This window comes from Hordeum vulgare, chromosome 5H, assembly GCF_904849725.1.
Source record: "Hordeum vulgare subsp. vulgare chromosome 5H, MorexV3_pseudomolecules_assembly, whole genome shotgun sequence".
Lineage (NCBI taxonomy): Eukaryota > Viridiplantae > Streptophyta > Magnoliopsida > Poales > Poaceae > Hordeum > Hordeum vulgare.
Window position 1 is genome coordinate 5,324,482 of NC_058522.1, and position 25,850 is coordinate 5,350,331.

The 25,850-nt window shown below is 43.3% G+C and overlaps 2 pseudogenes; both read left to right on the forward strand.

Moving 5' to 3' along the window:
• Positions 1 to 300: 300 nt before the first annotated feature.
• LOC123399748 lies at positions 301 to 962 on the forward strand (annotated as a pseudogene).
• A 16,101-nt stretch (positions 963 to 17,063) lies between these two features.
• On the forward strand, positions 17,064 to 17,176 carry LOC123400471 (annotated as a pseudogene).
• Positions 17,177 to 25,850: the final 8,674 nt, after the last annotated feature.

Genomic DNA, 25,850 nt, shown 5'->3' on the forward strand with positions numbered 1-25,850 from the left:
TAAGGCTAGTAACATTTGGCCATGAACGTTAAGGCGAGTTGACGGAAAAATTGCCATGGAAACTTTACAACTAATAAATTCACACGGATTAAAAAAGTCCCATTAGAATTCGAGCGGTTGCGTCGCAAACCCATGATCTGCACGAACGCATCTGAAGAGAGATCCTGCACTCATCGGTTATAACCATGCGACCCTATAAATTGAGGTCTTCTCGCATGGTGGCATGGAACCTCGTCCACGTACATTCGACAACGCCGGTGTGCCCGCTGATCGATTTCCACAAAAACTCTTCTGCGGGCTATGGGGTTCATCAGAGAATTCAAGGAGGTTCGGGCTCACAGCACCACCAAGTTGCACGTAATCCACACCAACGACTTGCCGAAGGTGGAGGCCATCATCGATCAGTATGAGCAGCACCCAACAAGATCGTTGGAGTTGATGTGGAGTACACATACGAGGCAGCGCACAAGCAGAAGGCCGCCCTCATCCAGCTGTCCGTCGGCAAAACCCAGCCGATGCTGCTATTCCAACTGAGCGCCACCCAACAGAGGTGCACGGTGTTCGACAACTTCCTCCTTGACCAAAGGTACACTTTTGCTGGCTTTTCCATCGATCAGGATATCGAGAAGCTGCACCGCGTGGGCCTGCATATCGCGCACTTTGTCGACATCCAGAAGGAATGGAGGGTGCCCGGAAGCACCAAGCATATGGACTCGCTTGGTGACGTCTCCAGCATGCTCATTGATGACTACCACATGAGCATGAAGCAGAAGCTTACAAACGAAGATAAGCGTTGGGCGTGCATGCCCTTGTCCATGAAGCATGTCCAGTACGCAGCAAAGGATGCTTACGCTGCGTACGATATATGGAGTCGCATCACCGTCACTCAGGATGGACTTCGCTGCACAATGCTGGAGAAGTCCAAGAAGCGTGGCAGGACCTGGGGAGATGACGGCTGGTGAAGATTTGGATGGGTTGCTTTCTAGTTATATTAGATTGCTGATCACATTTGCTTTAGATTACATCAAGTAGGTTGTTTGCTTTTTCAAAACACAGATTTGCTTGTCGTTGTAGTTGTCGTTCTAATCATGCATTTGCTTATGGATTAAACAAGTTCATTTATGTTCTATGGTACAACAAAGTATGAACAAGTTTAAACGGTATTAAGAGTTAATATGTCATTTTCAGTTATAGTTTTTGCGAATTTTTCGGGCCACAGCTTCATTGCCAAAAGATACTGATCCCCACCTTGGTTGCAAACATTTCCGCTGAATTGTACACCCTTGGACAATCATGCCCGTGTAACGTCCTCATTTGGATGACACGTTCACACAGAGAGTCACAGTTGCACAGCCAAAATAAGCACGCCTTATCATTAAGAAAACGCAAGGGCTTTCATGGCAGTGGTATTGCGTGTTTTTTTTGCGGAAGTTGGAGAGAAAATGGTATAATGTGGTCGACGTATTTTCTCTGCAATTGATTCGTAGTGTAGCGGAATGCGGTTTGTTCGAATAACGTAGTGGGTGTTGCAGTTTCTGTACGTGGCAACCGCCCAGTGAGAGTGGCAGTGGTACACTCCTCGGTTTCTCAACCGTGAGTTGGTTTTTCCATGGCCTAATTTAATTGCTGCCACACCTATCACGTCAAATGGCAGTGCTATTCTGAATTTAAGTGCCGCAACTGTAGGTTTTGTAGGTGGTAATCATGGCAGATAGACCAAGTTGTAGTCCAGAATGTACATGATGTGAAAGCAAAAGATAACTTCATATATCATTGTTATTTTTGAGGCACCAATTGTGCTAATTCTAGAGGCACGAGAGTGCCTCCATTTTTTCTTGGAGAAGCACAGTTGTGCTTCAGCCATAGGCACGGTGTTTCCATCGGGAGATGCACAGCCTTGCGGGACAGGGACCCGGCGAGAGGCACGGTTTTTCATTCACTGCCTCTATGTCAATCACGTGTAACCCATCTGTTCACCCTAAAATGTCACCGGTGACATGTTGCTTGTAGAGGCACGACTCTGGTGTTACTGGAGAGACTCAATGTGAAAACAGTATACGAGTTTCAGAGGTGCACTATTAGAGGCACTCTGATTATTAGAGGCACGTCTATACGGGTAGAAAATGCACGTCACCTGAGCCATGGTCAAAATGTTTTCTGTCGCTCTGCATGTTCTGAAACAAATACCAGAACATAAAATATCAGAGCTGCAACGTCATCACGACAAAAGAATGACACCTTTTCATTAAGGATACACACGGGTTTCCAAGTTGGACTACCACATTCTGAAGGTTCATGATGTGCAATGAGATAAGTGCCTAACATCAATGAGAGGCACGGTCGTGCCTTCGCCAGAGGCATGGTTTTGTTATCGGGGGATGCACGGCCAAGCGGTACAGGCACCCGGCTAGATGCACGATTCTTAGTCTAGCTAAGAAGCGATGCAAAAGTTGAACGGTTTGTTTGTGCAACTATTGCAAGCGCCACCCTTCACACAATTTTCCTGTAGAGATCAGCAACTACAAGTGAGAGCAACTCCTTATCGGCCACGACTCCGTTGTTGATTGTGAAGAGCACAACCGAGTCTATTGTCAATTCAGCTGCATTTGTCAAAGCAGAAAACCCGGATATTGCCAACCTTCCATCTTTGTGCAAGCAGTACGTGCCACGGAATTCGACGGAACTAGAAAGTTCAACAAGTTTGATGCTGCCCTTTAGAGGAAAATATCCAACCTTCATCCTTAGAGCACGGGCAACAGTAGAGGGTATTTTCTATACAAAAACAAATCGTTGTAAGTTGTGAAATTGTATCAAGGGGAATGACATTTGGAGAAAGAACAGGTGACTAACCAAACGGCCTTTGTGAACATTGCTAAAATTTAGACAGTGCACGAAGGCAATCAGAGGGGTGTCTTTAGGACTTAAAACGAGGCTGGTCACGTACACCATTTCAGTATATGAAAGTTTTATGCCTCGGGTGTAGAGAGTCTTGTCTAGGTAGTTTCTCTGGGATATACTCAGGTCTTCAAGAGCTGAAACAATAAAATCAACTCTAAGTCAATGTGTCTGACTTAAGAAAAAAATGTCGGCAAAACAATAAAAATAAATATTCAGTCCTACAATCTTCGTCGAGATTCAGATGGCATAATCTTTTTATAGGCGAGTGTAACATACCAACAGAAGGATTGGGAACGGCTTTCTGACTCTCACGAACTTCATTCAACTCCATTTCAATGTGAAAGAAGAAATCTTCGCCTTGCAAATCCAGTTTAATAATATCACCATAACAAAGATCATAGTCGTGAATCATCTTTTCCCACCCAGGACCATGAAACTTGGACCTGTTAGCGCTATCAGTAAACTTAATATTGTATGACAACTCCTCGTCGGTGCCAAACACAAGGTTAGATCCATCAATTTCGAAACCCTCATCTAAAGCTTTATCTTGCCAAAATGAAATCAAAGAGAGGACCTGCTTCCGGTAATAGCAAGGAACATACTGCCAAATAAGAAGAAAAAATAAGTATGAATCATATAGCAGAACAACCATGCAAAAAAGCTACTAACAAGAATGATTTTGTGTCACTATTTATATCTCTTATGTAAGAACAGTAGAGGCAAAGCCACGAAACAAAATGTTCTTGTTACCGGCACCGAAAATTTACCAGGCACGACTCATAACAACGAGGCAAAGGGACAATCATGAATGAGTGGTCAACAGCTGATTCACCACCATCACAATCGAGGATCCAGCAAACATTGAAGTTCATCGCTGTCTGCGAATACAAAACAATTTTTAAGACTGAGATGGCGCAGATTTATGGCAAATATGTGTCAATAAAACAATATATAAGACTGAGTTGCAACAGAATTGGAAAAAAATTATATAGATATTTGACAACATGTGTATCCATTTATAACAAGACTATGCATTAGTGATATATACTCAATTTAATCTCAAAAGAGGACATAGTTATGTACATCCTTTGATGTTAATGTTTATATGTAAAAAATTCACACATCTACCACTAGTTGCAGAGATTGGATATTTAAAACAGGTAACATATACAAGAATCCCACGTACGCTAGCTAATTCACACTGCAAAAAAGAGTGGAGATCTAAGTAAGACATACGAACCGTAGACAGAAACAGGGGAACGCGCTAAACTGAAAGAACCAGATCTGATGATAAAGCGGAAGAGCAAGTAACTCTGTTTAGGAGATATAGAGAGGCTCGCATTGACATAGTAATTATTGGAGCAAAGGTGGTGTTGGTGGTAAGTACATGCTTTCCGACGTTTGGTGGTGGAGTGGGACCATGTGAAAACTTCTTGCGAAGGCTCACCTACTAACATGTGGGCCAGCTTGCCGACGAATCCACATGTCAGCTTCACAACGGCAGGGTGCGAAATGGCGTCTGGGTCCTGAACCTGCTTCGATATAGTATTATGGAGTGGTTGTGCGGGTCCCACCACAATTACTTTCCCCATTCGTTCGCCCCGAGCTTCCTGCTTCTATTCTGCTCTCCTCCTATCTCGTTGCCCTCAAAGATCCCAATCGAATCCTCGCGAAAAGGTGATTCCCTAACAAAAATATTTCCATAACTTTGTTCCTTGTAGTATTCTCCTCCTATTCATCCAATTTTTTTGTTAAATGTTCTTTTTATGCTACAATTGTTACATCTTAGATTATTTACTTCTTAGAGAAACCCTAGCTCGCAAAGAGTGAAGTATAGGGGCGCCCTCTCCTTCGAACCAGCTAGCCGAAAGGCATGCCTCTGAGGCCTTCTGCAGCGCACACTTTTTTGGTGCGGAAAGCCATGCATTGTTATATCTTGTTTGGAAAATTTAGCTTATAATGTTAACAAAATGTGTTTTAGTGAAGTATCGAGTAGGATTTATTTTGGCAATTATCTTAGAAATATAGGAATGCACAAAATCTTGCTTGGGTGAGTATCGAATAATTAGTGCGTATTGAATTGTCATTCTCTGAAATGCAGGATGACACCGTTCATTTACGCTGAGGTTTTTGCTGAGTCGGCGGCGAAGCGTGAACGCGAATTTATTGATGAAAAAATGAACGACTGGGTGGAAGCGATTGATGCGTTGAATGCCGCTTGTAGAGCCTTTTCAGACTACTATTTTTATAAGGACGTTGGGAAAAGAATAATCGACAAAAAGGAGCGCGAGATCACCAAGCTGAAGAAGAGGGAAAAAGATTGTCGACGTGATCTTGCAATACAAGTTGCTCTCTGTGCAACAAGGGAAGAACATGAACATTTTAACATTCACAACCATGAGCAGGTCATTGATTGGTTAGTAAAGCAACCTTTTTCGCCAGAGCCGAAGCGGGATTCTCGTTGGGCATGGGTCAAAGAGAGAAATGATGTCATTTGTTGCAATCCTGGACCTAATGACAATTAGGCTATGTAATTTTTGTTATTTGGCACTACAATATCATGTATCCATCAGCTTGTTATCTAATCTTTATCATTTGAACTATGTAACCTGGATCATTTGAACTATGTAATCTTCATCATTTGAACTATGTATTCTTCATCATTTGGCACTACAATGTCATGTATCCATCAGCCTGTTATCTAATCTTTATCATTTGAACTATGTAATCTGGATCATTTGAACTATGTAATCTTCATCATTCAATGTCATGTATCCATCAGGCTGTTATCTAATCTTTATCATTTGAACTATGTAATCTGGATCATTTGAACTATGTAATCTTCATCACTTGAACTATGTAATCTTCATCATTTGAACTATGTAATCTTTATCATTCGTAAGTGCAGTGGAGTGCAGCCCCTGTAGGCACGGGAGTGCAGCTGCTAAAAGGCACGGGAGCACAGCCCCTATAGGCACTGGAGTGCAGCCTCTAACAGGCACGGCACTGCGGCCACTAAAAGGCACGGGAGCGCAGCCCCTAGAGGCACGGGAGCCACAGCCCCTATAAGCACTAGAGTGCAGCCCCTGTAGGCACGGCAGTGCAGCTGCTAAAAGGCACGGGAGCGCAGCCCCTATAGGCATTGGAGTGCAGCCTCTAACAGGCACTGCACCGCGGCCACTAAAAGGCGCGGGAGCGCAGCCCCTAGAGGCACGGGAGCCACAGCCCCTATAAGCACTGGAGTGCAGGCCCTATAGGCACGGTAGTGCAGCCGCTAAAAGGCACGGGAGTGCAGCCCTTGTAGGCACGGGAGCGCAGCCCCTATAGGCACTGGAGTGCAGCCTCTAACAGGCACGACACTGCGGCCACTAAAAGGCACGGGAGTGCATCCCCTATAGGCACGGGAGCGCAGCCCCTAGAGGCACTGGAGTGCAGGCCATGTAGGCACGGCAGTGCAGCCGCTAAAAGGCACGGGAGCGCAGCCCCTATAGGCACTCGAGTGCAGCCTCTAACAGGCACGGCACGGCGGCTACTAAAAGGCACGGAAGTGCAGCCCCTATAGGCACGGGAGCGCAACCCCTAGAGGCACATGAGCGCAGCCCCTATAAGCACTGGGGTGCAGCCCTTGGGGACTCTGAACCGTCAGTAGTGGGGTAGTGGGGTGCGTGGAGCGGTGGCGTGGAAGTGAGGGTGTGTGGAGGGGTGGGGGTGGGCTTGGCACATTTAAGTAGGTAAACAGTAACTCTGTGTAAATGCATGGAGAGGCAGTTTTTGTTTCGTGTGACTGTTCGTGTACACGACCCTTTAAAAAAGCATCTATGCGCCGCCACCCTCATCGCCGTGGTGTGAACGCCGCGTGTCACCCGTCTGGCTCGCCGACCAAAAGCAATTCCCGTTATTTAAGCCTACATGTTTCCTCTGTGCCCCTCCACCCGAGCCCTTCCTTTCTTCTATATCTAAGATTTCGTCTCCTCTCCGGCCACCCCCCCCCCCCGAGTGTCGTCATGGTCCGCCGTAAGATCACCACCTACACCATGCTCACTCCTGAGCGTCGGATGCAGATTGAGGCGGATATCCAATCTAGGCGCGCCGCCCGGATCACTGCCGGCTTGCCTCCGGACTCGACGGAGCACGAGGAGGATGAGAAGAACCAGACGAAACAGTCCAAGGAAGACGAGGAAGAAAGGCAACTACTAGAAGACAAGGAGGAGGAGCAGGAGCAGACGGAAGACGAGGAGGAGGAGCAGGAGCAGATGGAAGACGAGGAGGAGGAGCATACAGAAGACGAGGAAGGAGGGCACCTGCCAGATCTAATGGAGGAAGATGAGGAGGAGGAGCACACGGAAGACGAGGAGGAGGAGCAGCCACAAGATGAGGAAGAGGACGAAATGGAGGAGTCACTCACAGTAGTCGAGATGATTGTGGAGCAACAGGCCATCATGGAGTCCATCCAAGATGAGGCTGAAGTGGAGGCCAACCGGCGAGTTATACGACAGATGCATGCGGAGGAGGACGCTCTATTCAATGTACCTGACGCGGAAATGCCGGTAGACGAGACCGAACTGGAGGAGGAGCAGGATCAGACGGAAGACGCAGAGGAGGAGCAGACGAAAGACGATGAAGATAAGGAGGAGGAGCAGACGGAAGACGACGAGGAGGAGCAAGAGCAGACGGAAGATGAGGAGGAGGAGGAGGAGCAGACAGAAGGCGAGGAGGAGGAGCAGACGGAAGACGATGAGGAGAAGGAGCAGACAGAAGACGACGACGAGGAGCAGACAGAAGACGAGGAAGGAGGGCACCTGCCAGATCTAATGGAGGAGGAGGAGCAGACATAAGGCAAGGAGGAGGAGCAGACGGAAGACGATGAGGGGAAGGAACAGACAGAGGACGACGACGAGGAGCAGACGAAAGACGATGACGATGAGGATCTAGTGGACGAAGATGAGGAGGACCAGATGGAACACGATGAGGACTTGCAGCAGGCCATCATGGAGTCCATCAAGGATGAAGCCAAAGTGGAGGCCAACAGGCAACTTATACGGAAGATGCAGGCGGACGAGGACACTTTATTCCAGGTACTTGACGCGGAAATGGCGGCAGACGAGTCCGAAGTGGAGGAGGAGCCGGTGCCGGAGGAGGTAGTTAACAACTCCGATGAGGAGTAGCTATGTAGTACTTTTTCTATGTTTGCATGCTTTCGTATGAATTATGGACGTAAGAATGTAAGCATCAACGCGGCGGGTGCCTTGAAGTTAATATGGATAGTTTTTTGCCACGAACTTCGGTGATGTAAAACGAAAATCACGGATGTGTACACGGTAGGTCCACGATAGTGCATCCCTTATAGGCACGGGAGTGCAACCGCTAACAGGCACGGGAGTGCAGCCCCTATAGGCACGGGAGGATAGCCTCTACAGCCACGGGAGTGCAGCCACTAACAGGCACGGGAGTGCATCCCTTATAGGCACGGGAGTCCTGCCCCTACAGGCACGGAGCCACAACCCCTATAGGCACGGGAGGACAGCCATACAGCCACGGGAGTGCAGCCTCTACAGGCACGGCAGTGCAGCCGCTAACAGGCAAGGGAGTGCAGCCCCTATAGGCACGGGAGTCCAGCCCCTACAGGCACGGAGCCACAACCCCTATAGGCACGGGAAGACAGCCTCTACATCCACATGAGTGCAGCCACTAACAGGCACAGGAGTGCATCCCTTATAGGCACGGGAGTGCAGCTGCTAACAGGCACGGGAGTGCAGCCCCTATAGGCAAGGGAGTGCAGCCTCTACAGGCACGACAGTGCATCCCCTATAGGCACGGGAGTCCAACCCCTACAGGCACGGAGCCACAACCCCTATTGGCACGGGAGGACAGCCTCTACAGCCACGGGAGTGCAGCCACTAACAGGAACGGCAATGCATCCCTTATAGGCACGGGAGTGCAGCCGCTAACAGGCACGGGAGTGCAGCCCCTATCGGCACAGGAGGACAACCTCTACAGCCACGGGAGTGCAGCCGCTAACAGGCACGGGAGTGCATCCCTTATAGGCACGGGAGTCCTGCCCCTACAGGCACGGAGCCAGAGCCCCTATAGGCACATATGGAAGAAATGAAACAATTTATGAATAACTGCCTCGATGGGTTACCTGTTCATGAAAAGTTTGTGCCAACAACCGAGCTATTGGACGAGTACACATGACTGATACTAACCGGTGAAAATTCATCCGACTTCACTGCAGCCAACAACTCAACACATTCCACATAAGGCGAACCTGCAATTCTAGAACAAACGGAAATTAAAAGAAGTTTTTGCTGATGAAGCTAATACCCCAGATTGTACAAATGTCAAACAACCAACTCACATCATTCACCACCCTGAATCTCCTCCAATGATTCAAATACCAGAGCCAACGTAGTCAAAGAAATTTACTATTGTGGGTGAAGGTAGCGGAGCAGGTGACCAGCATGATACTCGAGGTGGTGACCAGCCTGATGCTGGGATTATTCAAATGCCAGATATTGTTGCACGTTCCACAGGCGATGACGCAATATTGGAAAAATTCCCAACAACCACAAAGGAGCTCATTATATCCAAACCTGTAACCAAGGCGGTAGACACTGTTACCGATAAGTGTTCTTCACCAAACAGGAAAAACAGCATTGCACATGATGCCCAATGCAGCTAACGGGGCCACACCGCCAACCAAAAAGGAGTCAGGATAACAGAACCTCAACGGCAGTCACCCGAACACGAGTCGAATAAGCGTCAAGTTGTTGACAACCGCGCAGTCCTGGGTTCTGATCCCTTCACGGAAGATGACAGAATATGGTCTGACCCAAAAATATACGAAGAAATTGACAAGCTAATACAACAGAGGAGCAACTCATCCAACTCTGATAATGTAGGCTTCAAAGGATGTCTACCTCCTAACAGTACAATGCACATATCCAAGGCTACAAGCACATCAGCAAAATCCAACCTTACTTGTACTGAACGGTCAACTATACCTACAACACCAGGTCCTAATTCAGTGTTACAAGTTAGTTACCTCTCAATGCCAGCTGCTACGCCACATACTGTCGGTTTAACACAACATGCCTGGTCACGAACTCAGATTCCTACGTCAAACTCTGTGAGTTTAACCCAACCTGCCTGGTCACAAGCTCCAAGACCAAATGCTCTCTGCACACAACCTTCTGGTTATAATTTCCAATCCTGCCATCACAGAAATGACCAAAATAATGGTAGTTTGCACAGCCATCAGAGCCACCCCAATGATTACAACCAGCAGCAAAACCATGTGCAAAGCTACATCAGCTTACATTCAGCGACGAATAATACGCACTATTCATGCATGCATCTACGGAATACGTCATCAGACATTGCTCATAACTAGATCAGCTTACCATGAGTCGCAATGTCTGCAACACGGATGCAACATCAACAAACAGGAGGAGATGTGCTCGAGAGAAACAACCATTGCAATGAGAGCCAGCACCACCAAGACCATTACCATGACCATCAACATACCGGAAATATTCAAATCGGTTGCAGTGCACCTAACTCACAGAACATTCATTACCATCTGCAGCAACAACAACAGCTAAATCATCAAATTAGTGACAACCATGATTGCTTTAGATTGTTGGATATAAGAGATTCTATGCTCATAGAGAAACTCGTCTACGAAACAGTCGTGGAGAGCACGCCAATGATAGGCAGAGATGACAGGTAACAAGAAAATTGTTCCGCCTGTAGAAAAGTTTTCCTAATCTGAAATATTGGTGTTGTTAATATAATAATTATTATTATAATCACTGCGAAAATTGGAGCTAAAGCATTAAAAAGATTCACATTATGTGTATACTTCGAAACAATGCTTCTGTTTTCCATAATTCAACGTAAGTGTCCTTGCAGTTTGATCATGCTGTTGTTAAAATACATGCGCTGCTTATCATTTTGCATATTGAACACTGGCCGCCTCTCATCAAGGTAATTGTTAAAATACATAATTCATAAAATTTAATGGGCCCTTTTTTGGCAGCAAGAGGATATTTGCCATCGATCGACGCTGGGCTGACCATCGAACCTTCGGTCTATCAATGAAGGTGTACGGTTATATGAACGAATATGTGATGGATACTTATTCAGAGCTGCTGCTAACAGAACAATTTCACACTAGACACACCTTACACAAGCACATAATGTACATGGAAGCTTCTGGAAGTTCTAATTTATTTAATCTACCTTTTTTAAAAATATTAAATAAAAAACTGTACCAAATAAGACTCAGCAAGCATCTATCTTTTACATGACAAATTCCAGGTCAAAGATGTAAGCATTGAACTTCTAAAGCAATACATTGTCAAATCAACAATTGGATACAGGATGTCAAACCTCTGCGACTTTGTGAGTTTATATTACTAACTTCACTTTACTGTGCTGGCATTTGTTTATCCAGTTTCCAAACAATATTTCCCCTCACAAACATTACTGCTCACTGTTTTAGGTGTTAATTCCTGTGAGACAACACCGCTTTATCTATTTGATTATGGTTAATTTCGACAAGAAACGTTTTGAAATATTGTGTCCTTATATCAACTACGACGACATAAAGGAACATTCAAACATTGTAATTGAAAACTTCAAGATAGCATACCATTCAGCTTACAATGCTCATCCTCACAGAATATACGATTTCACTATACAAGAAGTGGCCAGCGTAACTAACTCAGAAAGATCGTGAGTTTATTATTACTGTACCTGTAATTCGTAATACACATGTCTTATATTGCTCATGTATAAGGTGTGTAATCAACGGTATATTGCTCTCATTTTACAGAGATGACAGTGGTATATACATAATTCACTTGATGCCACTCATCGACACGAGATCAACCTTTTTATCAACAAAGTAAGTTTTATTTCTGTCAAAACCACTAGATGTTTCGATATATAATGTTAAACCAACCAACATGTAGCATTGAGTCCTAGAATAATTTTTCTTAAATCAATTACTCCTCTGCTTTGCAGATCTATGTGAAGCAGTTGCGAGAACAACTAACTTACAGAATGATGACAGCTGGTTACAACAAGGGCAAAATATTCAAACAACTGCAAAATGTATTCAGACAGCATAACATACAATGCAGAAGACCGAACCTTTGAAGTCCACCATTCTAACAACTAGATGTCAGAACAAGAATAATCCTATTTTTCCTCGTGCTCTTCCGAGAACAATGATTCAATATACATTTATATCTATAGCAGACATATGTCGTGTCAAAGCTATGTTTGTCGTACTTACTATCCTACTGTAATTTTAAAATAAGGTGGTGAAATTTCCTGTGTTATGACACTGACTATTTCCTATGTTCCACTAGTCCCTATGTTACATGGACACTTTCCGTTATGTTATGAACACTTTAATTCCTAACCGATAAAAAAAACAAAAACACTTCAAATCCTCTGTCGTGAGCAACAGGTAAGGAGACTTGCACAGTGGTTCATATAAGAGACGAACAGCTGTCACAGTCAGACAAAGCACAGTAATAAATAGGAACGCACGGTGTGCCAAAAAAAAGCACTAATTCGTCTAAGGAAAACGCACGTATGACTAAGAAAATAATACCCCTATATGCACGGTTGTGCAGCCCCTATAGCCACGATATTGAACTCTCTACGGGCACGATTATGCAGCCCCAATAGCCACGGTATTGAAGACTCTACGGGCACGGTTATGCAGCCCCTATAGCCACAGTATTGAATCCTCTACGGGCACGGTTATGCAACCCCAATAGCCACGGTATTGAAGACTCTACGGGCACGGGTGTGCAACCCCCTATATAGCCACGGTTGTGAAGCCTATATGGGCACGGCTGTGCACCACTATAACCATGGAATTGAAGCCTATACGGGCATGGGTCAGCACCCCATATAATCACGAAACTGAAGCCTATACGGGCACAGGTCACCACCCCATATAATCACGGAAGTGAAGCCACCACAGGCACGACTACGGAAGGAAAGCCACCACATCCATGTGAGTGAAGTCTCCAGAGAGACGGCAATGAAGCACAACCCTCACAGACACGGTATTAAACCCTCTACGGGCACGGTTATGCAGCCCCTATATCCACGGTATTGAAGCCTCTACGGGCACGGTTATGCATCCCCAATAGCCACGGTATTGAAGACTCTACGGGCACGGGTGTGCAGCCCCCTATATAGCCACGGTTGTGAAGCCTATACGGGCACGACTGTGCACCACTATAACCACGGAATTGAAGCCTATACGGGCACGGGTCAACACCCCATATAATCACGGAACTGAAGCCTATACGGGTACGGGTCACCACCCCATATAATCACGGAATTGAAGCCACCACAGGCACGGCTACGGAAGGAAAGCCACCACATCCATGTGAGTGAAGTCTCCAGAGAGACGGCAATGAAGCACAACCCCTCACAGACACGGTATTAAACCCTCTACGGGCATGGGTGTTCAGCCCCTATAGCCACGGTATTGAAGCCTCTACGGGCACGGTTATGCAGCCCCTATAGCCACAGTATTGAAGACTCTATGGGCACGGGTGTGCAGCCCCCTATATAGCCACGGTTGTGAAGCCTATACGGGCACGAATGTGCACCACTATAACCACGGAATTGAAGCCTATACGGGCACGGGTCAGCACCCCATATAATCACGGAACTGAAGCCTATACAGGCATGGGTCACCACCCCATATAATCATGGAATTGAAGCCACCACAGGCATGGCTACGGAAGGAAAGCCACCACATCCATGTGAGTGAGTCACTGGGGTCTCCAGAGAGACGGCAATGAAGCACAACCCCTCACAGACACGATATTAAACCCTCTACGGGCACGGGTGTGCAGCCCCTATAGCCATGGTATTGAAGCCTCTACTGGCACGGTTATGTAACCCCTATAGCCACGATATTGAAGACTCTACAGGCACGAATCTCCACTAAAAGACAAGAAGCACAATCCATATGTACAACATATCTTAATATCTGTAATTCTGAATAACAATGTTTTGTACCAAATATTTTATTAAAAACATCTGCACACAAATAGACGCTACATAAATGTTTTACTTCACACTCTATAAGTAACAAATATATGGGGTGCAGCCCCTATAGGATCACTGCGGCAGAAGGTTGAAAATAACAACAAGCTCCTGATCACGCTCTTTGAAGGTTATGAGCACCAAACTGTTTACTTAATAGACGATGCCCGAAGAAAATTACTGAAACCCTCCTTCTTGAACACCATTCTACCACCCAAGCCAATAAAGTAGGAACAAGGAATGCTCACATATATATCATCATCTTCAGAATCCAAACCAATTTCAAGAGTTAAGGAACCAGTCCTAGGAATTGACAAAAAATCCTTCAAACTACTCACAACCAAGCTCGGAATAACCTAACAAAAAACATCAGGTTATATGATGTTCAGCTCTCAAATTTTGAAAAAATAAATTCCAAAGCTCAACATACATAAATAACAAATAAATAAACAGTAACCAAAAACAAGCTCACCATATGTTGATCATTGACATTCATGGACGTAATCCTGTGAACAAAAGGAAAACATAATATGTAGTCATCATCAAAGAGTTGTCGCGACATGACATACATTTGATGATAATTCAAAGTGACACCACGACTACAAAAACAACCGTCAACAAGTTCCCTCCGAGTTTCACTCAGATCCTCAAGAGCTACAAAAAATAATTTCACAAACTGAGCAAAACAGAAAAATGTATAAACTGAAACAAAAGTAAAAATCAGTCCAACAAATAACTTACCAACACAGGGTAGAGGGAACAATATAACACCATCCCGATGAAAATCGACACTAATCATAGTTCCATAGTGCTCAAGCCTAACAGTCATAATGTCATGATGACGGAGACCATAATCATTCACAAGTTCTTCCCACGAAGAACCATGAAATTTACTGCTCGTCCGACCATGTCTAAACAGAACATGGTATAAGTTACCCTCACTGTTGTGAAGAGCAAGATCAACATCTGTGTCACCCCTCCGAATAGCTAAAGCTCTGCACTCCTTAATGTACCGAGCAAGATGTGATCTAACACTGCACAAAATATACTACAACAAGAATGGAAGCAAATATCATAATCATATAAACAAAAGCGTTGAAATACATTCCAAACAAAACAACAACATCAACAAGATTCTTACAACACACCTTGAACAACTACGATCCAGCACCACAGTGAACACGGACGCATAAGAATCAAAGGAAGAACAAGGGCCACCTGCAGCTCGGCAAAAGGGGCAAGCCATTACCTACAAAAGGACGGTGAACAATAAGAACTCATTCCACATCAGAATTGAAAGTTGACATTTGATCGTGTTGAAAGTCCCCACCCGTAATTTCCCATGAAATCTCAATTTCCCAGAAATATAATGGGAAAAACGAAATCAGGAATACAGGAAACAACGGGGCGATTTACCAAGGACAACCACTCCGACCCGATGACGACGCGGCCACGAAGGAAGGTCAACGACACCGGGATGGACGACGTCAGGCAACCACAACGAGACGCACGACAGCAACACCGCCACAGCAGGACGGACGAGGCAAGACGACCACAGCGGAACGAATGCCGGCAGCGAACGGAGGCGGCGAGACGGGACGAAGAAATTCTGAACAAATAGATCAGAGGATTACTAGAAAACCTAAATTGTTCAGGGGCTTAATTGCTAAAAGGAAAAACCAGAAAAAGAGAAACCGGAAACTGGAAATAACGGGACTCTTCCCTGCGCGACAAGTGCCACGCACGGAGCGCTGTTGAAAGGTCTCCAACGCGCTCCGAACGCGACACTTGTCGCGCGGAGGATACACCCCGCCTAATCGTTGCGAGGTGTACTCCCTAACTAGTGATTTCGGGAGCCATTAGTTAGCCAGCGCGGAGCCTTTTAACGAACACTCTTAGCGAGCACTCCCGCGGTTCCTTCGAATTGTTAAATCATTTTTATTTATTCCAAACCTTATTCGTTCATGGAAAAACTATTAAGAAACGACTTTATTTAGTTACCACCATGAAAAACGATTTATGAGTTTTTAAACTATTTTTGTTCTCGGAGAGAGTGATTTCAATTATACCAAAAAAATCATTTCAATCTTCTCTATTTTCACTAATTTGAAATATTTCAGAACATATGTTTCAGTAATTTCCATAATAGTTTGCAAATCACATATTTCACCTTTTTGGAATGTCTATGAAACACACATCTCAGTGATTTCATTACATATTTTAATAGTACTTACCCGAAATATTCCATAGGTCGGATTTTTAATGTATTTGAATGATTTTAAAACAGCGATTTCCAATTATTTCATCACAACTATTTCAATTATTACAAACAGTTTTCACTATTGAAAAACAAGATTTCGATTATTAAAATTTCCTAAATACAATTTTGACCACTAGCTTCAAAGAAAAATAGTTCAGAAAATTCAGAAAATGAGTTCCACATACCGAAAGGTTAATTCCATTTCAATGGTGCAAAAACAACTTAAATATGTATTACTATTCTTCTAAAAAGGAGTGAAATAAGTTTTCAGTTCTATTAAACATAGCGTAAGTTTATGAAACCGATTTCAAACATGATTGAAACAAAAAAAATTAAAACTACTTCGAATGTATCAAGAGTCGGTATTGTTCTGAAGTTCTTCTCGCTAGACATTCAAATATTTAAAATCTCAAAAATGAAATCATCATTTAAAAGAAAACACTTTACTAATATACGAAAAGCAAAAAAATAAATTTGAATATATAAAAAGTTTCAAAAATATGTTTTTATTGAAAGAAACCAGTTATCTAAAGTAGGAAAAGCGGAAGAAAGAGATGCAAATGTTGTCTTCTGTTATCCCACTTGCGGCAAGACCTCCCAAAGTTGGTATCAGGCAGCATCAGCACCATCAAATGCTGACACCATAGGCTGGCCACCAGTCCCAAACCCATCATAACGTACTTCTGTTGGTATCCCCAAAAAATGGAAAAGTTAAATAAGAGGAGCAGTTCATTTAGTCCCACCTCGCCTGGGAATGGGGAGAGAGCAGGGAGCTCGCCTACATAAGAGTTTGGGGTGCCAGTAGTGAAAGACACGCAGCTGCGTGGTGAGCGCAAAGCGAACTATTCTTTCGCCTTTTACTAAAGAATACCGTGCGCACGCCACATCAAGCAGCATACCCTAATTTTTTAAAGGGTGCCTTCTCACAAGGAGAAGGCCCCAACAATACTGAATTTGAAGCATTCGCTGTATTTGTTGAAGCACAAACACAAACGGCAGCTGCAATATCCACGGAAGAGAACGCCGCGGTCAGCATCAGCACCTCTCTACGTACCTCTGTAGCTATAAGCAGCAGGAAAATCGCACACACATACATCGGCGTCTCTCTTGCTGAAGACGCCAACGCCACAGCATCCAACACCACGGCGCCATCCATTCCCCCGCCTCAGCCCCACCAAGGTGACGATATATATCTGTTGCTCGATCTGAGAAAGCAATCGGAACGAACCTGTGACGCTTCCATGACGGCGGCGGCGGATCGGAAGGCGTACTTCGGCGAGATCCCCCTAGAAAACAAGAGCGTTTTATTTATTTATTTTCTACTCTGGAAAACAGAATAGTGCGTATTTGGGTCGCGGGTGATGGGCCTGGTGGCCTGGCGGGCTTATGCTCGATCTGCATAGGCCCTTGTGCTTTTTTTTTCCCTTTCAGAAATAGGCTGTTATCCACACTAAACAAAAAAAAACCTCAAATATGACAATGAGACGATAAGGACGGTGAGAAGATCGGGCGCAGGCAAGACACCACACCGCCGGCAACGCTCGAAGAACCCCTTCCAACCAAGTGAATCGAGGGGTGCATGCCGTGCGAGGTTAGAGACCTCGAAGGAAACCGCCACACGAGGAAGAAAATGACATGCAAAAAACAAGGTGATAAATGGACATAATGGTTTCTAAATCTTTCATGTCCCTCCATTGCCCATGTGAATGTGATGTTGAATATTGCATTTGGGAGACCATGGATTGGTCACAAATGGACATAATGGTCAACCTTTAACACGAATTAGCTAGACGATGTTTTCATAGCCAAATACATGTATACACCTTACTAATGATGTGCAACCTTTTCACCACAAATATATTCGGAAAATTTTAGTCCCTTTCAAAACTAAAATCTTCACGTGGCATTTAGCTAGATTGCAAGGTCATCTCGAGAAAACATAATCTGAAAAACCTTTTTGGCAAATATGCATTAAATTTTGCATTTGTGGTAACAAGGAGGCGATTCTATATCTATTCCTTCAATGCATCCTTGCACAGCTATTTTATGATGACTTGTCCATATAGCTTTTAATCTACCTCCATTCACGGGTAGTACGAATATGTTCGAAAATTAGTTAGTTGGGGTGCATTTTCAAGTTGAAGCCTCAGGTGCATGTGGGAATTTATGCTTTACTTTGGGCTATTTTGAACACATGTAATGATTGTGTTTTTAATAAAATGGAGGCTCCTAACTTTTTTGCAGGTTATCTTTAAAGCTATCAACTCGATTCATACGTTGTCCTTACTTTGCAAGGAGGAGGAGGAGCGAGCACCGATGGTCTTTGAGTGCAACTAATGAGAGATGGCCGCTCAGGATTTGTTCAACCAATTTGGTTGGTGGCCTAATAGGATTTGTAGTGCATGGAGCTCATCATAAGCTCATTTTCTGTCGTCTTTTTCATTGCCCTTGGGGCACCCATGCGGCATTTTATATATTGAACTTTATTGGTCACAAATGATGACCTTTGAAATCATTAATAAAATGTTGTGTGCATCACTCAATGTAGAACCCAAGGGTGTTCCCCTTTTGGAAAAATAAAACATCATGTAACACATAACGAGTCTCTTAATGCAACTCTCAGAATTCATGGTTTATATGAAGATAGTCCATTTGGCACAAGAAAGGAATCACAGAGCACATAGCGGCTTGTGGTTGCATAGAGTATCTAAGGATTTGAATTGATGTAAGAATAACCTTTCTTGTAGGAACAACATCTCTTCATCTCTTGTTTCTTTCCCAAAAATTCAGAGTTTTCGGCTGATTGATCTGGCATTTGTGAGTCACGAGCCTTGAACAAGCTAGGCCTGGATGAGAGTATTTGTAAGATGGACATCATTGGCTTCGCTCTGTTCCTCATGTGATTTGGCACTGGACTCATTTTTTATGAAATTTTCACTATTTTGTGTTCTTTTCTTGCAAGAGGAAACAAAAACACGCAAGTGGAATGATTACATGTTTTTGCAGTGTGTATCTACATAATACAAGAGAGGATAAAATGGTTCTTGCTTGACTTGATCAACACTTACCACACTCTTACCTTTTTTTTAGTTGTACCACACTCTTACTTGTCGAAACTACATATAGCCCTTCTGCCTTAGTCATCAGGGATGTCAAACATCCAGTGTTGTTTAATCAGTATGTTTTCTTCTATCTTACTGCCCAACCTATGAGATAGTATGAAATGAAATATTGAAGAAAAAAATACAGTAGTATGTCCTTATATAATCCTACATTACCAAAAAACAGAGACACGTGAAACCAACCGCAGTCACCTTCCTGTTCGCAATGGGGCTCACCACCAACCACACTACCGTCGCAAACATTAGCCGTTGTAGCCAGCAACTTGCCGCGCAACCCTGCCATGCCCCTCAAGCGCCACACAATCTGGGATGTCCATGCCGCAGAGCATTGGAAGAACCCAATGTTGACGATATGAGCAAACATCACAATGTGTTGACCGTTATTTGTACAAACGATGGTCAAAGCTATGAAGCCATGGGTTGCATTTGCATCTACACTGCCTCTTATGGCACATCCATGGATATTGACTACGGTAATATATGGAAAGGTAGCAAAAGTTTGGGTTGTGGCTCGTTTCAAAACTCCATTTTCCATTTTTAGCTGGATCGTATGTGAAACTGGGATGTGCTTATTACACCAAAACTAGGATGTTCTTATGTTGGCTTTTCCACACCTGCTGTCTGAAGCAAAAATAAATGATTCAAATCATGGAGTTGAACCTCAATTTTAATGGAAAGAGTGAGCAACATGAGTAGAACTCATGACCTCTTCATTTACACAGAATCACAATAACCAATTAGGACAATTAAACCTCATGCATATTTTTTTCTTTTCTTTTTCTTGAGTTCGTAGAAGTCATCGGTTCCATTCGGCTGGCCTGTTGTCAAACAGGTCTTTTTCTAAATGTATTTTTTTGTGTTTTTTTATGTTTATTTTTAAAAAATGCCCGTGCTTTTGAACTAAAATGACTGCCTTTTCAAATTTTATTCAAGAAATACATATATTTGCATTTTCAGAAAAGTGTACAGTAATTTCGAAAAGAACAATTGTGACTTTTGCAATTGCTCAGAATGCCAAAACATGAACATTTTTCTAAAAGCGAACACAATTTTGAACATGAACATTTTTTCAATTTTTGAGATATTTTCGAAAAATACAATGAAATTTTGAATAAAACATAAAATACAATCAAAACTTTGGTAGCATTTTTTTGAATTACCCCATTCATTTTTGTATTTGTGTATATTTTTTTGAAAACAGAAACATTTTTTATATTCCAAACAAATTTTGAAAGCGCGCACATTATTTGGACTTTCTGAGCATTTCTAGAATTTGTGATCAAGCTTTTCATGGCCTTGTATGACAATTCAGGGCACCACGCCAAGTTGTTGGGTTTTTTTTTGACAAATTGTTTTGTTGATTTTTGCAAAGTTATGACCTTTTTCACCGACAAAACTCCTAAAAAATATAGAACTTGTCGAAAATACAAGCCACTTGGCATGATGCATTGAATTAGTTATAGAAGTTGGTGGATAAACTTTTGGGCTATTTGGTAGATGTCGAACAAACAACGTGCTTTCAAATGGACTCTTCTGGCATACCCGAACATCGTCCATTGAGCGCGGTCTACTTTTGGACCTTCTCTGCAACGACCACAACTTTTGCAAGAATATGAGAATGCCCATGGTAGGCATCAATACCTTGTTTGAACAAGTTTCGACATTGTATGCAAGTTGTGACACTTCCGGTCATTTATCAGCCTTTTTTAATCGAGAAAACTCCTGAAAATGCAAAACTTGTCGAAAAGCCAAATAATTTTATATGATGCCTTGAATTTGTCATACAAGGCTATGAAAAAATAAGATTGTTTAAGGGATGTTGGGAAACAAGGTGCTCCGAAATGAGTCCTTCTTGGCATACCCGGACACCTTCCGTTGAACATCTTCTATTTTTGGACATCCTTGAAATGACTACAACTTTTGCAAGCACGTGGTCCTGCCCATGGTAGCCATCCTTGCCAGGTTTGAACAATTTCCTAAACCATATGCAAATTGCTACACGTCCGGCCATTTATCGGTCTTTTTTGACCAAGAAAAACGAGAAAACAAAAATTTTATCAAAAACCAAAACAACTTGGCATGGTGACTTGAATTGGTTATACAAGCCAATTAAAATTTTGGGATCGGATGTCGAGAAACAACATGCTCTCAAATGGAACTTTCTAGCCTTTACCCAAACACTCTGTGTTGAACATGGCGTATTTTTCGACATTCTTGTAATGACCCCAACTTTTGCAAGGAGGCGAATATGCTCATGGTAGGAATCCATTTCAGGTTTGAATGACTTCTAATGCCGTATGCAAGTTGCGACTTGTCCGACCATTTATTGATTGTTTTTACCGAGAACACTTCAAAAAATGCAATACTTGTTGAAAACCCCAAAAACATGGCATATTGAATTGGTCATACAAAAATTCAGGCCATTTGATGGATGTAAAAAAAAGTCCTCTCAAATGGAGCTCTGGCCTACCAGGACATGGTGCTTTTTTTAGACATCCTTAAGTGACCCTAACTTTTGCCACCATGTGGGATGCCCATGACAGGAATCCATGCCATGGTTTGATTTTTTTGACACTATGCATCTTGCAACATGTCCGACCATTTATCATCCTTATTTTCACCCAGCAAACTTCAAAAAATGCGACACTTGTCGAAACCAAAACAACTTGGTATAGACCTTGAAAAATGTTCCTATTTTTTTATAATGTATTACAAAAAATGATTGGGGAACTTCATAAAATATTTGGTTTCAAATTTTGTTCAAATTTTTTAGATTTTTAAAATTCCTATTTTCTAGTGTTTTTATAAAAATGTTCGTGCTCAAAATTTTGTTTGCTCTTTGTAAAAAACATTTATATTTTTTATTTCATTTGAAATTTTGGTACAAAAATGGAAAATGTGAATTTGTATTTTACAAACAAAAATTGAAAAGTGAACTTTTTTAAATTTCATACAAAATTTTAAAAGCGCGGGCATTTTATAAAAAAAGAAATGAAAAATATAAGAAAGTAAAAAAATAGAGGGAAAAGACCGGTCCGATAATGGGCCGGTTCAGGGATGAAACCGGGGCTTCCGCAAACTGAAAAAGAAGAACGGGAAGAAAAGAAGTAAATAGACACGAGAGTTATAATTTCCTTGTTGGTTAGTGTGGTTCTCTTTGAATGAAATGATCACGAGTTCAATTCACGTCGCCTACGAAGCAGAAGTGCTTATTAGCACACGTGATTGATGAAAAGTTGGCTTCATGGTTGCAGCTGTGCTAATCCCAACTGAGTGTTGTGCTTTTGGAAAGTAGTGTGTTACATCTCATCTCTAATTGTAAGAAACCGATGTTACATTTTAGCTGTTTCGATCTTGTGAGATGTGTCATCCTATTAGCACAACACATCCAGTGTAATTAACAAACACCAGTAACAATAGTCATTCTTATGTTATCTCTCTTCAAGGAGAATGTAAGGGCATGCATGTTTGATGTCCCCGCGGCCATACCAAGTGTTGACAACAGTTTCTCAAGAGAAGAAGAAGAAATGTTGACAAAATTTTGGCCAATTATTCATGGGACCTTTAGTTTGATGATTATTTGCAAGAATCCATGAGACTAATATGTGGACACTTTGGGAACCCAAACTTAAAAAGGTACCATTTCTCCAAGGAACTTAACATGAAAAATACAAAAATGATGTGTACAATTATTGCTCTTTCTAGGCATTTGAAACTCATACAACTAAAGTTCGAGAAGATGATTCTTTCATTGTAATAGTACGATAATATTGTAAAATTTATTTGATTCTGTAGAGGCATGGAGATTTGCAAGTGCGGATACCGGTTCAAGGTATCTTGTTATCTTGTGATTATTAAGCTGGCTCTACGACTATAATGAATTTCCTTGTGCACTGCATGCACACATGTGGTGGGGTGATGAGTGGCCCGTGCAGTAACGGCGCCTCCGTGATTTGAATGATCTTTTGATTTCCTCCAATTTTTCATACTATTCGGAAGATTGCTTACACATTTTCGAATCACAAGTCTTGAACATGGCCTGACTGAGAGTATTTATACGATGGGCATTCATGAAGCTCTGACCCTTCTTCATGCAGTTGAGTTCCATCCAACTACTCATTTCATGAAGTTTTTACCTTCTTTTCTCTTCATTATTTTTGTAAGAAGAACTACAACATAAAAAAGAACGATCACATGAGGTTTCAGTGCCTACTCAGATAATGAAAGATATATATTAAGAAGTTCCCGGATGACGTGGCCAACACTTATTGCATGCTTGGATGTCCAAGGCTATATATATATGTAGTCACACATCCGCTCACCTTCCTTAGGAATTAGGATGTTAAAGGTCCAGTGTTCATGAGTCTAGATATCTTTTCTTTCATATTCCTTTCAATCTATGAAATACTCTGAAATATTGGAAGAAAGCAAAAGATCATGGTGAGCATTTACTATACTACTGCGAGCCATTTCTACATGGAACTTCACTCGACAATAGACAACGATTTTGTGCAGTTATTATTCTTGTGTGTCTAATATTTTTTTATTCATTCCAATTAGATTCAACCAACATATATGACATAAAGATTTGAAGGTTGGGAAGCCAGTAGTTGGAGGATGCTGGTTGCTCAAGTTTGAGGATAGGGCGTTGTCTTTCATCACAGAAGCAAAAGTTGAAGAGTTTTTTCAGATATGGTCGTCTTGGACGTCGAGTGTCATGGGAGAAATACTCAGGAGTATAGTACTGAATAACATTGTATAAAGAGCTTGACCAATGGTGTTCAAGGTTTGTTAGGTGTGTTAGAATAAAGTGGACCACAAAAAATTGTATGAATTACATAGCAGTGTAATCCTTCACTACAGGAATCAGTAAGTTTGCCGTCAGGCAAAAACAAACGGGAAAGGCCTGCGTACAAACATCAAAGATTTTTGCCGTCTACCAGTAGACGGCAAAGCATGACGGCATACTATGAGTGGGGAAAGAGATTCTTTGTCGTCAGTTTTTGATCGGGCAGGCGGCAAAGATTTTCCCGACAATGTGAATTCTTTGTCGTCAGCTAGTCCGAAAAAGACGGCAAAAAAAGCAACTCACAGAACAGGCCGTCAAACGGACGGAGTTAGTCGCGGAGGTGCAGGGTGAGGCGCTGCACTCGCGGCCTTCATCTCCCTCTACGTACCCTACTTCACCCCAGAGGGCTTCCGGGGCTGGGCCTGCTGCGGTATCCACTCCCACGCCGCTCAGACGCAGCGGTCGACATCTCATAAATGCTGATGGCACATCTGTCACTGATGAGGACTCCATGCTGAAGGCCATGCGCAGAACGACTTCCCGCAACCTCGACTTTGAAGGTATCTCTCCGCAAAAATCTTTTCTTTCTTTTAATAATGCCAAAGTTTCATCAACTATTTCTAGCCTTGGTATTTCTTTAGGAAGAAATGAAAAAAATGATAGAAATCTCTGTTAGGGCTCTTAAACAAGTGGAGTTCGGCCGGCTTACGGTTGCTCCTAAGTCGCTCATGTTTGTGGACCCCTTAGTACGAGATGACGAGGACGAGGACGTTGATGCCAATCATGACAGCAAGCTCCTTTCCCATTTGGTTACTGACACAACTGAAGTAGACTTGGTTGTTGAAGTAGCACGTAGCCCCGGTCTTCCTGAACTGCTGCCAATAGGAGTTGAAGGCGTAGTTGGCCTGCGCCGCGCCCGTGCGCCACAAAAAATAACTCTGCTACAGATTCAACATCTAGGAGAGCAAGGCTGAATCCATGAGTGTAGGTGAATAAGCATGCAACAATTCTACCAAAAAAAGAATGGGGGATGGGCAGCTGAATCTCACCTTGAAGGCACGGCCGGCCTTGATCCGTGGGGGCGGCGGGCGTCGACCGGCAGGGAGGCATGTGTTAGGAAGTATTGGTATTAGTCTATGTTTACTTTCCTTGCACCTCAAGTCATGTGTAATATATATATGCCCCTTGGGTCTTCAATAAAGATAAGTTGCTTTCCTAACATGGTATTAGAGCCTAGGTTTAGGTCTTCAGACGCCGCAACTCGTCCTCACGATCCAAATTTTTTTCTTCCTCTCGACGATCTGTTCTGGGTCGATCTCGTCTTCTCCCGTCGTTTCCAAGCTGTGGGCACCTACCGATCGCGGACGCAGATCCGGTGCTGCTCCAGATCGAGGCGCCCCTCATTAGGTCCGGTGCTGCTTCAGATCGAGCGACACCGAGCCATCTTGTCAGCCTCTTTGCTCTCCGCTCAGGCCAGCGCTCGGCTGCGCATGAAGGCTGCTGCTCCAGCCAAACAAGATTGATCTGGATGGACACGGGTAATGCCCGTGGCTGCTTCTCGTCGTTCCACCAAAGCGTTGCTGCCTTACGCCTGTGCCTCATGCGTCCCTTTTGCCACGATCGTGCACAAGGCTGCCTTCTTCCAGCATGTATTTCTGCTGCTACCTCTGCCCAGTGCTTGCGTTCTGCAGCT